Genomic DNA, 12035 nt, shown 5'->3' on the forward strand with positions numbered 1-12035 from the left:
TTGTGTACAAAATGTCTATAGAGGGATAAGGTAAAGGTAAAGGGACCCCTAACCATTAGGTCCAGTCGTGGACGACAGTGGGGTTGCGGCGCTCATCTCGCTTTACTGGCCAAGGGAGCTGGCATACAGCTTCCAGATCATGTGGCCAGCATGACTAAGCCACTTCTGGTGAAGCAGAGCAGTGCACGGAAATGCCATTTACCTTCCCACTGGAGTGGTACCTATTTATCTACTTGCATTTTTGACGTGCTTTCGAACTGCTAGGTTGGCAGGAGCAGGGACCGAGCAACGGGAGCTCACCCCGTCGCGGGGATTCAAACCACCAACCTTCTGATCGGCAAGTCCTAGGCTCTGTGGTTTAACCCACAGCGCCACATGTGATAGAGGGATAAATTTGCACAAATATTGAGGAAGTTTCATGAGAACTTGGGGTGTGTGTGTGTGCTGAATCATAAACTAATGTTGAAATGCAGTGAACTTAGGGAAACGACTGGTTAGGAAATGCTATCCATTTATTTGGTTTGTTTGGATTTGGTAATATAACTTGCATTGCACGTAACTTAGTCCTCTCAGGTTCCTGGAAGATGAAGATGGAGCTATTCCTGTTAAGAGGGTTGATGTCAATTTTGATGGTCTGCTCCTGCTCCCTTGTGAACATCACATCCACATCACCAGCTGACCGCACAATTTGGAACGACAGGCAAGATCTGCTTAAGAGTCATTTTAAAGGTCACAGATGGGTTATGTTCCCTGATCTGTGCAAAAAATAATAATTAAAAAGAAGCTCTGTGCACTGGCTGATCACTTGGTCTCTCTAACTCTACCACCATTTTATTTACTTTAGGATTAATTGCCAGTAAAAGGTCATTTGATCAAAAGAAGTTCTCCGAAATCCTTAGTGGCTTCATGAACATTTTGCCTTAGGGGTTTGACAAATTGTTTCATCGGTTTATTTTTAATATGACAAAACAGAGCTTGTTAGACTGAGTTTCCTACAGCAAACACAAGCAGATTAAGCTACGTGTTACTATTAGTCATGTGCAAAAGCCCACAGGACGGAATCGGTTCCATTATATTAGCCCCAAGGAGTGGGTTTTCTTCGAAAATCTGTTTGCTGAACCAAAATTGGCACTCACTTCTGTAGTGCACTGCTCTCTCAGTTGGTCAGTGTGATAAGCACCATTGGTGTTTTTTATGAATGTGTTTTAATATCTGTGGTTCCATTATATCATGGGCTTCAGAACATTTTGGCATTCAATGCAATCAGATGTTTTGGCAAACCATCGTTTATCATTGCAAGAATGAACAGTGGTGAGGTCTGGGCTCCCCCACCCCACTTCCTTCATATATGGTTTGGGATCCAGGTTTGAGAGCAAACTATGGTTTGCAGAAACCCTCATTTGTTGAGAATGGAAAACAGTGGTTTTCCATGAAGTAGGAGCTCTCTCAACCTGGGCTACTTTCTTCCCTTCACACATGAAGGAAGAAGCAAAAATGAGAGGGGAACACGTTAGCCTAACATTCACCACTGCTTCTCCTAATAATGATGAACTATGTTTCTAATTACTCTCAATACAGTCTTCTCATTGGTTTCCCGATTTTGCAGTAATCCTATCCATGCCTTCACAGCAACTGAGCCATCTGTATGTATTTAGCCTGGGCATGGAGATGGATTTCCCATGACACGGTAAAACTACAAGGAATAGGATTAAAAACAGAGCCACAGGTTTCCTACCTTGGGAACAACCACGTCTATAGAACAGCAACCCACCAGCTGAAGACCAGAGCAGTGTCACACCCATCTTTGAAGTCCTGGAGTAGTTTTGATTGTGGCCGGGGTACAGTTGCCCCTTCAACAGAACTGGTAAAGCCCAGGAGTCGGGTTTTCACTGGCGTCTCGGTCTCCTAGAGAGGAAGACAGGGATGGTTGAGAAAGTAAAAGACTAGTCCAGGATTGTTTATTCTGCTGGCCACAGCTCCCCAGGATCTCTGGCAGAGCTCCTTTGCATTGTCTGCTAATAATAATAATAATAATAATAATAATAATAATAATAATAATAATAATAATTTATTTATATCCCGCCCTCCCCAGCCGGGCTCAGAGCAGCTAACAACAATAAAAGTAACACAATTGGCATAAAATCACAAGCAATTAATTGAAATGCATTCTAAAATCAATTCATTCTAAAATCAATTCAAAATCAAATTAATGGCAGCCATTGGGCTAGAGTTCTGTGAGGATTACCGAAGGAGTGGGTCAGACTGTGCCTTGGCCATCCTCCATAGTGTAGGTCTCTTCCACAATCTGTCCGGTTGTGCTGCTGCAGATGGGTTTCGTCTCTCTGCGCTCCTCCCAGTGGTCATTACTCTTCTGGTCACTGCTGTGGATACAGAGTTTGACTGTCTGCCTCCAGGCACTGCTGTCACCTGCAAGAGATTCCCACAGGGCGGGGTCGGTGTTGCCAGCCTTCTTGTCGCGCTTGCAGACATCTTTGTAATTCAGAGTTGGTCTGCCAATGGGCCTGGTGCCTGAAGCCAGCTCTCCGAAGAGCACATCCTTCTGGTCTTCCATTCTGTGGACAGTACCAAGTAAGTGTAGAATTCGCTGAGACAGGAGTGCGAACATGCTGGGAATGTGGGCTTGGGAGAACACACTGCCTTGTGACACCCCAAATCTTCCTGAAGCAGTGCATGTAGAAGGCATTGGGGCATTGCTCCTGACAGTGGTGAGTTGCCCATGACTCACTTCAGGGCTAGCGATCCCATGGAACCTTAGGCTACGTCTGGCCTTCAAAACCACTTCAGGTGACCTGCCAGCCCTCCTCTTTCTCTTGCCTTCGACTTACGTTGGAGACATGCCTCTTCTCCTTCAGGTGCACTGCTATTTCACCTGACATCTTAGTGCTTAGGAAGCAGGAATAAGTGCTCTTTTTTCCTGTTTCCTGACCGCTAAGAAACTCAGCGTAATGGCACTGTGCCAGAACAAGAAGAGGTGCATTTGCAAATACAGTCAAGGGCTTTCCTTCCTATTGCAGCCCTGGGGGATTTGGGTGAAACACACCCAAATAATGCAGCTGAAGGAGAAAATTATATACACAGGAGAACACAACAGCGGGACAACTAAATAAGCAACAGAAATTGGAACAGCGGATTAAGTGCAGTCAGCAGCACAAGCAGAATGATCAAAGCACCAAAGAGAAGGAAACTCTGGGCTTTTTTTGGAAAGGTGGGATAGATTTCAAAACAAAACAAAACAAAACAAAACAAAACAAAACAAAACAAAACAAAACAAAACACAAACAATGTCTATGTAATCCAGACCAAAGGCTCAACAAAACAGTAGTCTTGACTCAACATACTATAATATGCATGCACTAGAGGTAAGGATTAGTAAATCTTAACAATTTTGGAATCTTGCAGTTTCTCATTTTTCCAATCACAGTTCTCCGCATTTCTTCATTGGTTTGAGTGTTGTTGTTTTTAAAGAGGCCTCATTAAAACTCATCAGCATTTTAGTGTGAATTTCTCCTAACAGACATACTTCTGAATGCAGTTTTGCCGAATACAGTGGTACCTCGGGTTGCAGACGCTTCAGCTTACAGACGCTTCACGTTACAGACTCTGCTAACCCAGAAATAGTGCCTCAGGTTAAGAACTTTGCTTCAGGATGAGAACAGAAATCGCACGACAACAGCACGGCAGCAGTGGTAGGCCCCATTAGCTAAAGTGGCACCTCAGGTTAAGAACAGTTTCAGGTTAAGAATGGACCTCCAGAATGAATTAAGTTCTTAACCCAAGGTACCACTGTATACATATTGGCACAAAGCAAATAATGAATTTCTATATGTTACTTTCACAATTAAATGCATTTCCATACATACTTGGACCCAACCCAAGTGTATGGGTTTTTGTACACATTGCTTGGCTGCAGAACTGCATTGCGAATTTTGAAGGATGGCAGCATTTCAGTTTCTGTATTGTTTTGGAAAGTGTGAATTAGGTAGGTTCGCCTTTAAATGCAAACTGAATTGAATTTCTCCCCCAACTCTAACTGAAGGTAGGGCAGAGAAATTATGCTTCAAGGCACCGGCTTGGTTTATTTCCATTTCCCCTAGATTCTCGGATGGGAGTTTTTGCCAAAATGGTTAACATAAAAGGATATTGACATCACCATTGGCAAGGGATACAGATCTATTAAAAAGGATTTTCCTCCCTCCTTGCTCTATTCAGTTTACTTCACAGTATTCATAGATAGCAGGCCAATATGTTGGCATGGACTGATCAGGTGCGGAGCTTGGGGACAGCAATAGCAGAAGGCAACCTAATTTATTGTGACACCTTCAGAGAATGTCCAGAAAGCACTGTGATAATTTGAAGTTTGGAGTAAATAATGAGGGAGGTAAACAGGAATCGGTGTAGCGGGGCACACAGTGAGTTCACACTATAAAAAGTATTATTATCATCATTATTATTATTAGTGCTATTTTTCTAGAAAAACAGGTGGCTGAACTCACCATGAACACCTCCCTCATTCTCTTATAATGGCAATGGTACCCACTTGAGAAGTGCCAGAACTGCTGAAAAAAAGCCATTATTTGTTATTTATTATATATTATTTATTCTACAAAGCAAACAAACAACTGCAAGAATTACAGACTGGAGAAAATGCATCCAGCCACACCAGAAGAATTCAGTTTGACAATGCAAACCATGTTTCTGGTCCCCACCAGAGAGGAATGGCAAACCAAGCTGATAGACTATGCCAAAATGGCAAAACCGACCAGAAAGCTCAGGAACCAAGAAGACAAAAACTTTAAGAAAGAATTGGAAAAAAATATAATTTATTTAGGAGACCAATGTAAGCAGATGAAAACATTAGCAATATTTAATAACACTTGTAACAATCACTATGGACAATATGGATAGATACAAAACATGGGATTATGAAACAATATGCAGTTGAAAATGCTGACAATAAGATCCATGGAGGAGATGGGGGAAGTCTGGAGATTCAGAGAAATCTCAAAATCTGGTTATTTATTTGGTATTCTTATAACTCTACGCTTGTAAATTAAATTAAAATAAAAAAATTATTTACAAACCGTGTGTCTGGTTAGGTCAATAACAAATTTAGACTTAGGTTAGCGCATCTACTATAACTGTTCGCAATTAAGCCAAAGAGTCCCTCCAAAGTGACTTTTTGGAAATGGGAGCTCTGGTTTCCAGTCCTGGGTATACGACTGATGTTATATTTTACTATTTATCATTGCATCCTTAAAATACCTACATTCATAAGATCCGGTTGGTCAGATGTGCGCAGGTGCCCATCTTGACACACAGGGCTGGCAAACTGAATTTTGCAGGCTGCTGTCACTCTCAGTTGCCAGGATACTGTCCTGTTCCAACCAGGCTATGGGCCTGCAGCATGTTAAGCCGGAACTGGCAAGTATTCACTGACCTTCAGCTGGAATCTGGCCAGCGAGATGGTTCAGGCTCCAAATAATAGGGCAGAATGCAAGCTCTGGCTGACACAAGCGGAGTTTGGCTCTGTTGGATCTGGGAGAACTCCCAGGAAGGGCAGATGTTCATCTAGCAGAGTCCCCAGAGTTTGACCAAGTCTTTACATCCCTCAGCCTAATAATCGCTGCCAGAGTCCTGCCCGCTGAGCAAAGCTATGGGGAAATTAAAGTCTTTGAAGTTTGAAGGAACCTACTGTGGTGTTATGTACTGAGTTGAATAGGATCCAAAATGCAGCAGTCTGATTGGTTCTAGAACAATTGGATTCAGAATGCAGCAGTCTGATTGGTCCTAGAACAATAGGATTTGGAATGCAGCGGTCTGATTGGTCCACAGGAGCCACCCAATCCAGCTCCAGGTGGAAGTGAATCCGCAACCTGATTGGCCTACAGGAGAATCCCGGAATTAGTCAATCACGTGGGGCCCATTGTATAAATAATGTATATAAAGCAGACATTCTGGGGGAACTTCCATTCCTCCTCACCACTATGAGCTGAATAAAGAGCATGACATCCACTCTCGACTCCGAGTATATTTCATGTGGCTTTCTTGAACAGCTTAAAATTGGCCCCTTTGCCTTCTCTACCGAGGAACCATTAGAGGGAGAAGCGTTATGGGTAGTTAGCAGCTAAAAAAAAAGGGGGGGAGTTAGTGGTGGGCATCATAAGCCTACATACTTTAGTCTTTGACTCCACCCACTTTGGCCATGTGACCCCAGCCACTTTCCGTGGGGAGCTGAGCCCTAGGGGGAAAGGGATTCCTTGCTCCTGTTATACAGGGGTGTTCATAGAAGCATAGAATTGTAGAATTGGAAGGGACCATGAGGGGCATCTAGTCCAAACCCCATGTAGTGCAGAAATCTTTTGCCCAACATCAGGCACGAACCCACAACGCTGAGATTAAGAGATCCATGCTTTACCAACTGCATCCTCCCTGAGGATTTTCCTTTTCCTGGGGCTTACTGTTGTGATCATTTGATATTTCCCTTCTCTTTCTTGGGGTATCTTATTTTAACCGATTTTAAAATTGCACTAGAGGCACTCTTAATGTGTCCTTTTCACTAATTTTACTATCTCATCTTTCCATTGTAGCAACCCACCCTGGGAGCTTATGGTGAAGGGCAAGTAAGCAATCTAAATAATAATAAAAACAAAAATTACAAGAAGTAATAATATAATGTTGTTTCCCCTTTCTTTTGCAATCTTATTTCTTTTTGATAGTCCTCTAACTGTATGATTTGGGGGTGGGTTCTGGCTGCATGGGCATTGCAGGGGAGGGCAGCTGCCCTCCCCCCAGATCAAGTAAAACAATAGAAATACCGACATGTCAGTTCTGCCCTCCCCGACAAAAAATCCTGGCTACGCCCATGTCTGGCTGCATCACAAGTGCATGCATTTATCGCAGCGAGTAAAAGTTATCGCGAAGTCCCTTTAAAATTCATGCCACAGCCATAGTCCTTCATCAGTTGAACAATGGACGTTCCGTTCAGTCCTGCACTTAAATGCCACTGGATGAACCTTCCTCCTCTCCTAAGAATTAGTTCCAGACATACAGAATCTGCAATTCATGGCAGTGTTCGGTATCATAAAATACAATTGCCAATGCTTAGGTTAGGTGACTGATGGGGCAACGGGTATGGCAGGAAGAAATTGCAGCATTTAGAGAAGGAGAGTTAGTTTTCCAAAGCAGAGACATCACCTTGCCAACAAAGGTCCAGATAGTTCAAGCCATGGTTTTCCCAGTAGTGATGTATGGAAGTGAGAGCTGGACCATAAAGAAGGCTGATCGCCAAAGAACTGATGCTTTTGAATTATGGTGCTGGAGGAGACTCTTGAGAGTCCCATGGACTGCAAGAAGATCAAACCAATCCATTCTGAAGGAAATCAGCCCTGAGTGCTCACTGGAAGGACAGATCCTGAAGCTGAGGCTCCAATACTCTGGCCACCTCATGAGAAGAGAAGACTCCCTGGAAAAGACCCTGATGTTGGGAAAGATGGAGGTCACAAGGAGAAGGGGACGACAGAGGACGAGATGGTTGGACAGTGTTCTCGAAGCTACCCGCATGAGTTTGACCAAACTGCGGGAGGCAGTGGAAGACAGGAGTGCCTGGCGTGCTCTGGTCCATGGGGTCACGAAGAGTCGGACACGACTAAATGACTAAACAACAACCACAACAAGCCCTACAGGAATGGGGCAGCAAGAGCATCTGGAATTTAGGAAGCTGCCATAATGCACTAATATTTGTGGCTTGTATAACGTAGGTGTGCAGAAAATTTGGCACTCCCAACATTTTGTAAAGGTAACGTGACAGCCACTTGCTTCATGCATCCAAAGTTTCTTATGGGTCAGCTCTCCAAGATGAAGCACACCCAACAAGGGCCAAAGAGAGCAGCTTCAGGGCACAGTATGTTGTTGTTGTTGTTTAGTCGTTTAGTCATGCCTCCCACAGTTTGGTCAAACTCATGCTGGTAGCTTCGAGAACACTGTCCAACCATCTCGTCCTCTGTCGTCCCCTTCTCCTTGTGCCCTCCATCTTTCCCAACATCAGGGTCTTTTCCAGGGAGTCTTATCTTCTCATGAGGTGGCCAAAGTACTGGAGTCTCAGCTTCACGATCTGTCCTTCCAGTGAGCACTCAGGGCTGATTTCCTTCAGAATGGAGAGGCTTGATCTTTTTGCAGTCCATGGGACTCTCAAGAATCTCCTCCAGCACCATAATTCAAAAGCATCAATTCTTCGGCAACCAACCTTCTTTATCTAGGGCTTATTATCCCCCAAAAGGCTGCTTATTAGACATTTGGCAGGGATCAGCTTAGCCTGGGAGTTCCTGGCCAGGATCCCCTGAGCGTAGCTGGTCCCAGTGGGGATTTGCAGTCTGCCCCACTTGCCAAGGAACCATCCGAAGCACACATTGAGTCTCCCAATGTTTCATTTGCAGACATGTCTTTACTTGCGTTTGCCCGTTTGTTTGAAAATGTCTGTACAGGGGGAGAGAAAGAGTTAATAGGTAGACCAATAGAAAAGCCAGAGGCGGATCCTACCTGTTTATAAAAGGGCTTAGCCTGAGGTTTGAGTTAGTTGTTGGTGGTTAGTTGGTTGGTTTTAGTGGGTTGGTTGGTTTGGAAAGGCAGTTGGAAAAGCAGTTGGCAGGCAGTTGGAAATAGAGAGACAGTTGGTGCAGTGGGTTCTTGTGTGAGCGGAGGTAGAAGAGTTAGAGGCAGGATAAAAATAAGACTAAGAAGGTAAAGAGTAACAACGTTTTGAATGCAGTTGAAGTTTATTTGTGTCTGCAATAAACTACACTCTTCTTTGTTAACTTAAGAACCTGACTGAGACTAAGTGATTTAGCGGGGAGGACCTGGTTGGTGGCAGCAGATTAGTGGTGTACGGGTCGATAGTTCGTGAGACAATTGGGGGCTCCGTACGAACTCCACACCCCCCCCCCACATTGTGCCATAGGGCATCAGGTGTGGGGTGGCTTGAGGGAAACAGCCTTGTGGGCTAAATTAGGACCTGTGTGGGCCTCAGCTTGGCCCATGTGCAATACCTCTAAGGCTGTTTGGCTTAATCTGACGTGCGGCCAGATATTCCCGAGATATTTTAGTTGAGGGTGTGATTTCTGCATATTCCTTGCATTGCGTGTGTGGCACCTCTCGGTGTTGCTGCTGACCTTTAAAGCCCTAAATGGCCTCTTGGTCCTATATACCTGAAGGAGCGTCTCCACCCCCATCGTTCAGCCCAGACACTGAGGTCCAGCTCCGAGGGCCTTCTGGCGGTTCCCTCCCTGCGAGAAGTGAGGTTACAAGGAACCAGGCAGAGGACCTTCTCAGTAGTGGCCCCCGCCCTGTGGAACACCCTCCCTTCAGATGTCAAGGAAATAAACAACTACCTGACTTTTAGAAGACATCTGAAGGCAGCCCTGTTTAGGGAAGTTTTTAATGTTTGATGTTTTATTCTGTTTTTTAATATTCTATTTGGAGCTGCCCAGAGTGGCTGGGGAAACCCAGCCAGATGGACAGGGTATAAATCATTATCATTATATAAAAACAAACTTGCAAGTTTGAGGCCTTCAAGATTTCACTGAGCGGTTTCATGTGAACTTGTGCCGTGTGCTATGGGGTAGCTTTTAGTGTCGTGTTAGGGCTCTGCATTTTGGAAGCGTGTCGGTGGCGAGGACGTACTGTTATGGCAGCAGCTTGTTCGCGCCGCCTCTGCCTTCTCTCTCCTGCATTCCAAGCCGCCGTTCTCTCACATTGTGCATGACAGATGATGGAAGACAGGGGAATCCCTAAAATAAAACAAAACCCAGTGAGAATCAAGGGCGAGGAAAGGCTTGAATGCGGCAGGTTCCAAACCATCCCCACCAGAGGGCACTTCAATCCACCAGAGTTTGCTTTCATCCAAGGAACCTTCTCTTCAGATTGCCCTAGCATGGCTGATACATTTCCGCTCGGGCTGAAATTTCCAAGTTCAGTGCATCTCGACTGCCCATTCCACCGGCCTACAAATTCTCTATTATCTGGGTTGCGTTGCCAGTGGCGTAGCGTGGGTTGTCAGCACCCGGGGCAAGGCAAGTAATTTGCGCCCCCTAACCCGTGGATTTGCGCCCCCTAACCCGTGGATTTGCGCCCCCTAACCCGTGGATTTGCGCCCCCTAACCCTAACCCCCAGATGTTGCGCCCGGTGCGGCCGGCCCCCCCTGCACCCCCCACGCTACGCCACTGTGCGTTGCCATTTAATTGCTGACTGCTAATTCAGGACCATCCAGAAAATCCGGTCTTCAGGGCAGGAACAAGGGAGAGATCTAGTTATAATGAGGGCAAAAGGACAAGGAGGTATTGAGAAGGTTTTAGGTACTGATAACATGATAGGTTTTATGGCCCTTTGTGTTCACCAGAACTACAAATGAGGATTGAGTAATGTGTGCTTCACACATTATGAATGGCATGGAGAGAATAGATAGAGAAAAAGTCCCTCCCCCCTCCCCATGACACTAGACCTCGGGGACATCCAGTGAAGCTGAATCTTTGAAGATTCAGGACACCCGGCTTGCCAGCAATACATGTGAAGAGGATCTAGGGGTCTTAGTGGACCACAAACTTAACACGAGTCAGCAGTGTGATGCGGCAGCAAAAAAGGCCGATGCTATTCTAGGCTGCATCAACAGAAGCACAGTGTCTAGTAAGAGTTGTTGGTGCCCTTATAATAGATTTGTTTCTTTTATTTGGTTTTATTGCTATCTATCTTTTTTCTTCAGGATGTACTTTTATATCCTGAAACCCGTTTTTTGTGAGTGTTACACAAATAAAAAATATTTTTTTTTGGGGGGGGGGGAGAAAAGTAAAAGAATGGAAACCAACCATGCAATACATTGTAAAACAATACAAATTGAATAACATTTTTTTACAAAGGCCCCTATTCCTGCGGTTATCCTGCAAAGAGGATTCAAATTAAATTTAATGTTGAATCACAAAATCGCAGAGTTGGAAGGGACCCAGTGGGTCATCTAGCCCAACCCCCTGCAATGCAAGGAAGCCGAACTAAAAAATCCTTGACAGATGGCCACCCAACCTCTGTTTAAAAAGCCTCCAGTGTGTTTTGTGAGATTTGTCCATTTGCTGAAGTGAATCTCTCTCCTTCTTCCCTCCCCCTGCAGCACTTCTGTAACCTTTGGAGTCAGAATCTGCACACAACATCCTGCCATATACTCTGCCCACACAGCCATCTGTTCCATCCAACAGCGTTTCGTCAAGTTTGGGTACCACCCTAGAAAAAGAGACAGATTTCTCCTCTTCTCCAGCCCTCTTCTCCTTTGCACTCTGCCTTCCCAGAGTCTTCCTTTCCTGCTGCTGTGCTGAATGATCACCAGGGCCCTTTCTCGGGGGAGGTCTTGCATAACGAATCGACCTGTTAAGATGGTCAAATGCAAGTGCCGTCCTCTCCTTGGTTAAAATAAATGTTAGAAAATTCAGTCCGGAGCTTTCGAATCGGTGGATTAGTCTTTGTTCCCATTTGAATTACTAATTTCTCTCCCTAGAATCAGCTGCCCAGAGAGGGACCCTTTCATAGCTGGAGAATTAACGTGCGAAGGTCGCCTTCGCAAGGCTGGGATCATCGATTCACAGGCGGGAGGGGAGAATTAGGGTCAAAGGGGTTCAGATGTAGCTAAGGGATACCGGGAGCTGCTTCCCATTCATCCGCAGTGATGTTTGGGTTAGGAATGTGTGTGTTGGCTAATTACATCTTGGAGCCCTTTTCTTGGGGGCTGCCATTGATTTTCAGTTGTCCTGGGAATGCTCGTCACCAGCAGCATCTCGGAGCTGAATTTTAAGAGATGCCATGTCCAAATGCACACACTCAACGACTGCCACCCTTAGCAGCTTCCTTGAGAAGCAACTTTTGCCAATCAAATGAAAACAACTTTCCTTCCCAACTACTACTACTTCTTCTTTGGCAATCCCTCGTAGCCAAATAAACTTGTCTTCCATAAACACAGTTTTAACAGTGAGTCCATAAATGA

At 45.0% G+C, this 12035-nt stretch overlaps 2 long non-coding RNA genes across 2 annotated transcripts; one reads left to right on the forward strand and one right to left on the reverse strand.

Annotated features, from left to right (window-relative positions):
- Positions 1–445: 445 nt before the first annotated feature.
- On the reverse strand, positions 446–8621 carry LOC308569795. The gene is made up of 3 exons (XR_014000861.1): positions 8557–8621; positions 1736–1905; positions 446–707 (listed from the first exon to the last, which is right to left on the reverse strand). It is a non-coding gene; the product is annotated as an uncharacterized lncRNA (long non-coding RNA).
- Positions 8622–8625: 4 nt separating this feature from the next.
- LOC308569791 lies at positions 8626–11486 on the forward strand. Its single transcript, XR_014000857.1, has 2 exons — positions 8626–8757; positions 11172–11486. It is a non-coding gene; the product is annotated as an uncharacterized lncRNA (long non-coding RNA).
- The last annotated feature ends 549 nt before the right edge of the window (positions 11487–12035 follow it).

Source organism: Podarcis bocagei (assembly GCF_964188305.1).
Source record: "Podarcis bocagei genome assembly, chromosome: 12".
In the NCBI taxonomy this organism is placed as follows: domain Eukaryota; kingdom Metazoa; phylum Chordata; class Lepidosauria; order Squamata; family Lacertidae; genus Podarcis; species Podarcis bocagei.